Below are 8,454 nucleotides of genomic sequence, written 5' to 3'. Positions count from 1 at the left end.
GCTGCTGCCCTCCTCCTCCTGCCCTCACTCGTGCATCTAGGCAGTGTTCGGGGTTCTGGACCCGCCTTCCCATTGCACCATTCGAGGACCAAATTAAAATGCTTTTAATTTTATATGCTTTAAAATTGTTATTTAGGCTTTATCAGCCCCATTTTCCCCTGTTGGACCACCACAGAGCAAGTAGTATTTGTGTGGTGGATCTTTCTCAGCACTGCAGCAATACTGATGTGGTGGTGGTGGTGGTGTGTTAGTGTGTGTTGCGCCAGTTCCAGTTAATCAGACACAGCAGTGATACTGGAGTTTTTAAACACCATGTCCACTCACTGCCCATTCTATTGACAAACCTACCTTGTTGGTCCACCTTGTAGATGTAAAGTCCGAGATGATAGCTCATCTGCTGCTGCACCGTTTGTGTTATTCATCCTCTAGGCCTTCATCAGTGGCCACAGGATGCTGTTGTCTAGGTATTTTTGGTTGGTGGACTATTCACAGTCCAGCAGTGACACCCAGGTGTTTAAAAGAAAGCAGCACTGCTGTGTCTGATCCACTCAGACCAGTACAACACACACTAACATACCACCACAACATCAGTGTCACTACAGTGCTGAGAATGATCCACCAAAAAAAATGATACCTGCTGTGTGGTGGTCCTGTGGGGGACCTTTAAAGAAGAGTGTGAAAGGGGGCTAACAAAGTATGCAGAGAAACTACAGTCTGTAATTGTAGAACTACAAAGTTCTCCTATATGGTAAGTGGAACTGATAAAATGTACAGTGAGTGTAAATACAAGGAAGAGTACTTAATGGAATATAAGAAAAAGGAATATATGAACCTTTAAGACATGTTATTTAGTAAGTATTCTAAACTATTTGGTAACTGCTATGGGCCAACAAACAGGTTCTCGGGGTTCTTAAGAGGTTAACTAGAACATTGTCAACCAGATTAAAAGAAAGCTGGTAAGTGTGATTGTTGCTGTGGAAATGACTTGATTCAAATGGCTAAACACAGTGTTCTCAGGACACTTCAAAAGATCAGAAGATCAGAATTCTTACTTGAGTAGTGTTCTCTCCCTTACATCTTTTTACTCGAATACTTCTCAAAATGAAAGGCATCAGACCAACTCCTTGCTGAAGCCATTAAGTCTGGCTGGCTGGCTCATCATTTATGTAACAGCCATTGAGAACTCTTGCATCGAGAGCCACGTTTGGTAGTGATCATTCAAAGTAAATGCATAGTAGGATCTCTTACACTCAGGACGATAACCAAAGTAAACAGTGGTCGTAGAGAAGTAGCCTGTCCTTTTCCAGGCAGGCGTATGACTGTGTTTGTTCTGGGAAGGGTTTCAGGCGCCTGAGGAATTTTTTTCTCTGAGCTGGATGGAAAACTCATTACAGGCCTGTGGTTTCAGCAGGGAACAATGAACGCGAGCACTTTAAACTAGGACATCCAGCTGAACTATGAGCTCCAACCACTCTTTCACATATGTGCTGATTCTGTACTTCATCTGAAAGTTATGTGCCTTATTTTTTGCGTGGTAAGTACATTGAAAAATAAAGATGAAAAGGGTTGGTTGCAGTGATTCCAACGGAGAACCCCATTTTGGCTCCCTAAAGAACCTATTAATGTATGGTTCTTTAATGAAACATTTTTGTAAATGAGTCAGGAGTGTGTGAAGAACCTTTTTGTAAGTTTAAAGAACTTCCACATAATGTAGTTCTACTGCACTCTTAAAATTAAGGTGCCAAAACGGGTTCTTTGGAGCGATGAAGTAGACCAATCATGTTTGACTCCCCAGTGAACCTTTTAATGGATAGTTCTTTAAAGAATGCTAGTAATGAGTTGGGTAAGTATGAAGAACCTTTTTAAACTTTAAAGAACTAGAGCATAAGCTAAAGGTCGTAAATCAAAGGGTGAAGAGACTTTTTAAAGTTTCAGTTTTGCTGCCCTAAAGAACCTTTTAATTGGTGGTTCTTTGAAGAATAAATGACTTGGGTGAGTGTGAAGAACATTTTCAAAGTTTAAAGAACCTCCACTTAAGCTAATAGTTCTACCGCACTCTTGAAATAAAGTTGCCAAAAAGGGTTTCCCTAAAGAACCTTTCAAAGATGATTATTTAGAGGAACATTTTCATAAATGGGATGTGTGAACGTGAACCACCTTTTTAAAGTTTAAAATACTTGTAGGTTCTAGAATGGCCCCTTAAAGTAGCATAGAATCAGGACACAATGGGAAGGTTCTTCTAAACTTTAAAAGGTTCTTGACACTCATAAATCTTTTTTGTCTTTAAATTTTAAATGTCTTTTTCAAACATAGTTCTTTAGTGAGAGCCTTCTGTGGCATTATTGTACCACCTTGATTTTTAAAAAGTATGTATTTTAATAAAAGGCCTTGTCCTAGAACCATAAATCCAAGCCAGGAACCATTTTGCAACCTTTATACTGAAGAATTTCCCAGTGTTAGAATCTAGAATATAGTAGTTCATGTTTTTCTACCATGTTTGTGCCACTCCTTTGACCTTTTATTCCTACAGGTTCTCTCCTATCTTTTCTACATTTCAGTGTCTCTTTCTGCTCCTTTCTCATTTGGTAAGAATCCGCTGGGCGTTTTTATTCTGTGAGAGTGGGCTCTGTTCTCACATAAATCATTTAAAGAAAAAGGTAAAAACAGATGTGCGTACAAGGGGTCTCTGAGGTTGCAACAGCACACGGACCTCCCACAATGGACATGCTCCAATAAGGTCACAGAACACAGTGGGAAATTCTACCACACAGTTACCCAAGCTAAAGATTAGTGTTTGGTACTTTTTCAGTAGCTGTACAATTACAGTTTATTCCGTTATTCAACAAGAACTCTGAGTAAACAGTTGCTTTGCTTGAGTCCTTCAGAGCAATAAACTCTTATTCTTTTGTCTGACCTCTCTGTCAGTTTTGTGTCCTTACCTCTGAATACATAGACAGACTGTGTCAATATTCGGTCTGATGTGATAAGTAGGAAAGCAATAAAGTGAAAGTGAACAGAAGTGGACAAATGGACAAATAAAGTGGGCAGAGATCACTTTCCTTTTAACGTGGTAGGAAGTTGACCAATTTCATGTGTTTAAACAATTTCCACACTAGGTGTAATGCCTACCAAGACCACTAAAGGGCGCCAAAAGACAGGTCCAATCTTATTACAAAAGGTCTATATTCTCTCAAACTTTATTTGATATCTCAATAGGAAACACAAATACTGTGTCAAAGAAACATGATGTTGTTTAGCATGTAAACCACATTTGAGGTGAAGCATTTCTACATTTCCAGCCTGTGAGAAAGTTAAGTTTTATACTTCGGAGCAAGCTCATTATGCGGAAATTTTGGATAAATTCCCCTTTAAACAGCAGCTAAGGAACATGAATGTCCTTCTAGAGTAATGCTCTAAAAAACACTCATACAAAGCTTAGCAGGAAAAGGCTTTGTTTGCTTTTTTGTAATGGGGAGCTGCTGCTGCTGGGCTATGTTGATTCAGCGTGGTTGGGTTAGGCCAACAGCATTATCTAGGACCAGTTTCACTGGTTGGAGATAAGCATTAGGTGGCATGAGATTCCTTCTCAACACAACAGCCTTACCCCTTTCCGTCTTCATAAAGCCGGTCAAAAGTGTGTTAACACCAAAACAGTCCTGACAGTAATGGCATCCTGTCCTTATAAGGAAAAGTAGTTTAAAGTCTGTCAGAAATATGAATAATAGGGTGCAGCCAGCTTGCAAATGGTTTCATAAGTCGTTAAAGAGGAACAAGTTTTCACTCCCCAGAGTTCTTTAGAGATCCAGAGGCTTTCCAGACACAACAGACTGTCTTTGTCAAAGGAAGCATGCATGTCTTGTTCTTACACAGGAAGTGGCAGAAGCTCCACGTGAGCCCCATTTCACAACAGCCTTCAACAAAGGGAACAGGTCAGACTAGGGCGAAGTTCAGGGTGGATGACAAAAATAGTCAAACAGAAGTCACAGCTGTGATTTGTTTTTTGTCACCTACTGACACTGCTAGTTAATCTGGTAATTATGCAGTGTTGGTGCTCTCTTCCTACATGGATTAAGTTCAATGCAATGTGTTGATGGAGGCATTAGTTGTTTGTAGTTAAATATTAGATATAGTGTTGGTCCTGTGCTGATATTCAGGATGTGCACAACTACTTGAGGTGCCGGTATTGGGGAACTGAAATCACTATCCCTTCCACTTCATCACAGTAAGGTGGAGAAAGGTTTTAGCAGGGCTGTAAAATCTTATAGTTTTGCAGGTATTTGTAAGTATGTTACACTATGGCACTCCAAAATACAGGTGCCGAAACATGAGCGTGCTACCATGGACATGATGCAAAAGGCACATGTAGTGATCAGGCTAGCGTTAACTGGTCCAGGTGTTATTAATTAGGTCCAGAAACAGCATTTAGATGCACTTAATAATCCAATAAGTGCAGAAAAGATTTTGTCAGTAATCCAATCAACACGTTTCTATGCACTTGAGTAATCAAATAATGTAAAAACTCATTACATGGGTCAGGCTGTAATCAGATTTCTGCTTTGTTACAGGCCAATATACTCACAGAAGAAGTTGTGACGTAAATGTAAACACAAACTGCCATGGTGTTTTTTTTTAAACATCATGCCACTTTACCTTAAAATATGATCATACATCATCTAGAAGATGAAGAATATTTAAATCCTTCATTTCGTCAAGAATGTAGTTGGTTTCAGTGTCACTCCAAAAGTGAACTGCACCTTGTGACAACATTGCTTGCTTATTTCCAGAAAAGCAGTCTGTTCCACACATTCGCAGACTGAGAAATCTGAAAGAAATCCAAATAAGAATATAGATGCACTGAGAAATCTGATTACTGAGCTAAAATACAGCTTTAGTTTGGAGTAAGGTGTTTACATGACCATTTGAATAATCGGATACCTGCAGAAATCTGATTATGATTGGATTATTGAGTGCAGTAAATGCGCTCAGTGAAAATATATTTGTCTAACCAACTAACCTATTGGCACATCATCAACTGAGGAGAAAATGCTTCGTGTAAGATGACAATTTCTTGTCAGCATCCAGCGTTTTATTGGTTAGCTGTCGTTGTCATCTAAAAAGAGTCCATTTCATCCAACATGAATGGTACCAGTTTCCCTTTTTTTATATAATAAAACATTTCCAAATGTGCTCCTCTGCTTGCTGCTAATTTTTTGTGGTACTGATTTTTTAGCTTCTGTACATCAGTTCTTCCTGCCGAAAAACCCATAAAAAACATTGTGTTTCTGTTGGTTCTTGATGAGCGTGTAACATGTTTTGGCTTTTTTAATGGATTGACATTACAGTGTAAATGATTCTAATGGTTTAACAGATGGCCAGTGGCTGATTTTAAATGCATTTGGTAGTTTTTTAATATGATCTAAAGGTGTTCTACTAGAAAGTAGTGGTTGCAAACCATTAAGCCACTTCCCATTACAAAACAAAAGCATTAAGTTTTAATCCTAATGGTTTCTAATGGTCCTTTTTTATCAGGGCTACCACCAAAAAGAGGAAACCTCCAGCTTCAGCTTTTACCATCAACCGAAGAAGCTTTTATTTTGGCTTTATATTTGTTTTCAACGCAGCCCCATATGCAAAAGGTTGTGACGCACTGTGTATTATGACACATCACTTCCTTTTGTCATTTCGAGGCTGGGAGGTACCACTCCTGACCAGGAGTAGCCCAGAAGCCCAGAAGCCTTGCTGTTTTAGAGATGCTCTATGCCAGTTGTCTGGCAGTAACGATTTCGCCGTTGTCAGTGTAACTTGGTTCCTCCATAAAATATGCTGAGAATCAACTGTTTGCTTACCGTCTAATATGTCTTAGACCTTCACATTACAAGATGTTACAAGATAAACATTACATTACATGTCCTGGGTCTTCCCCGGGGTCTCCTCCCGGGTGGACTTGCCTGTGACACCTCCTGAGGGAGGCGTCCAGGAGGCATCCTAACCAGATCCCCGAACCACCTCAGCTGGCTCCTCTCGACATGAAGAAGGCTCTACTCCGAGTCCTTCCCGGATGACCGAACTTCTCACCCTATCTCTAAGGGAGAGTCCAGACACCCTGCGGAGGAAACGCATTTTGGCTGCTTGTATTCGCGATCTCATCAGACCGGTAAAGAGCCCGCATCACTGCTGACCCAGCACCAATCCGCCTGTCAATCTCCCGCTCCCTTTTACTATCACTCATGAACAAGACCCCGAGATACTTAAACTCCTCCACTTGAGGCAAGAGCTCATCCTGACCCAGAGAGGGCTCTCCACCCTTTTCCGCCTGAGAACCATGGCCTCAGATTTGGAGGTATTGATTCTCATCCCGGCCACTTAACACTCAGCTGCAAACCAATGCAGCGAAAGCTGAAGTTCAAGGCCTGATGTCCCTAATGGGACTACATGATCTGCAAACAGCAGCGATGTGACCTTGAGGTCACCAAACTGGACACCCTCCATCCCCTGACTGCGCCTACAAATTCTTTCCATAAAAATTATGAATAGAATCGGTGACAAAGGGCAGCCCTGACGGAGTCCAACTCTCACTGGGAATGAGTCTGACTTACTGCCAGCCATGTGAACCAAACTCCTGCTTTGTTTGTACAGGACCTGAATGGTTCGGTACCCTGTACTCCCGAAGCACCTCCCACAGAATACTCCAGGGAACACAGTCAAATGCCTTCTCCAAATCCACAAAGCACATGTGAACTGGTTGGGCAAACTCCCATGAACCCTCCAGAATCCTGGAAGAGTTGGTCCAGTGCTCCACGACCAGGGCGGAACCCGCACTGCTCCTCCTGAATCCGAGGTTCGACTATAAGCCGGACTCTCTTCTCCAGTACCCCTGCATAGACCTTACCAGGGAGGCTGAGAAGTGTGATTCCCCTGTAGTTGGAACACATCCTCCGGTCCCCTTTTTTAAAAAGAGGCACCACCACCCCAGTCTGCCAATCCAGTGGCCCCGCCCCCGATGTCCACGCAATGTTGAAAAGGCATGTCAGCTTTTCAGAGCTGACTTAAATTCACTTTCCAAGGCCTCACCTAACTCCTCCCACACCCGAGTTTTTGCCCACCGGGTTTGAGGATGACCGCCCCGACAGGCACCAACTACCTTGCGGCCCCAGTTACAGTCAGCTGCTTCAACAATGGAGGAGTGGAACATGGCCCATTCTGAGTCAATGTCCCTCACCTCCCCCAATATCTGGTCAAAGTTCTGAGGGAGGTCTTAGTTGAAGATCAATCTGACAGGTTCTTCTGCCAGACGTTCCCAGCAAACCCTCACTATATGTTTGGGTTTGCCTGGTCTGACCGGCATCTTCCCCCACCACCTGATCCAACTCACCACCAAGTGGTGATCAGTTGACAGCTCAGCTCCTCTCTTTACCCAAGTGTCCAAAACACATGGCCGCAAGTCAAGATGACACGACTACAAAGTCAATCGTTGAACTGCGGTCTAGGGTATCCTGGTGCCATGTGCACTTATGGACATCCTTGTGTTCAAACATGGTGTTTGTGATGGACAAACTGTGGTTTGCACAGAAGACCAAAAACTGAACACCACTCAGGTTCAGATCAGAGAGGCCATTCCTCCTAATCACACCACTCTAGGTCTCACTGTCATTGCCCACATGAGCGTTGAAGTCCCACAGTAGGACAATAGAGTCTCCAGGAGGAGCACTTTCAAGCACACTTCCCAAGGTCTCTAAGAAGGCTCTATACTCTGAACTGCTGTTTGGTGCATAAGCACAGACAACAGTCAGGACCCATTCCCCAACCCGAAGGCGTAGGGAAGCTACCCTCTCGTCTACCCTCTCATGGGCAACTCCAGAAAAGAATAAAGTCCAGCCCCTCTCAAGGAGATTGGACCCAGAGCCCAAGCTGTGTGTTGAGGTGAGCCCAACTATATCCAGCCGGTATCTCTCAACCTCGCGCACCAACTCAGGCTCCTTCCCCATCAGTGAGGTAACATTCCAAGTTCCAAAAGCCAGTTTCAGCAACCGAGGACCAGAACGCCAAGGCCAATGCCTTCGAACACTGCCTGATCCACAAAGCACCGAACCCCTACTACTGCCCCTCCCATTGGTGGTGGGTTGATGGGAGGGTGGACTCATGTAACTCCTTCGGGCTGAGCCCGGCCGGGCACCATGAGTAAATGCCCGGCCACCAGCCGCTCGCTAGCGAGCCCCTCCCCCAGGTCTGGCTCCAAGGTGGGGCCCCGGTAACCCTGATCTGGGCAGGGTACACAAGTCCTGTTTTCTTCTTAATTTCATAGGGGTAATTATGGATCACACTTCGTCTGACCTGTCACCTAGGACCAGTTTGCCATGGGAGACCCTACCAGGAGCTTTTGCTCCAGACAACATAGCCCCTAGGATCATTCAAGCATGCAAACCCCTCCACCACGATAAGGTGGTGATCCATGGA

This window comes from Pygocentrus nattereri, chromosome 16 (genome assembly GCF_015220715.1).
Source record: "Pygocentrus nattereri isolate fPygNat1 chromosome 16, fPygNat1.pri, whole genome shotgun sequence".
Taxonomy (NCBI): Eukaryota; Metazoa; Chordata; class Actinopteri; order Characiformes; family Serrasalmidae; genus Pygocentrus; species Pygocentrus nattereri.
This window is presented reverse-complemented; position numbering follows the sequence as displayed.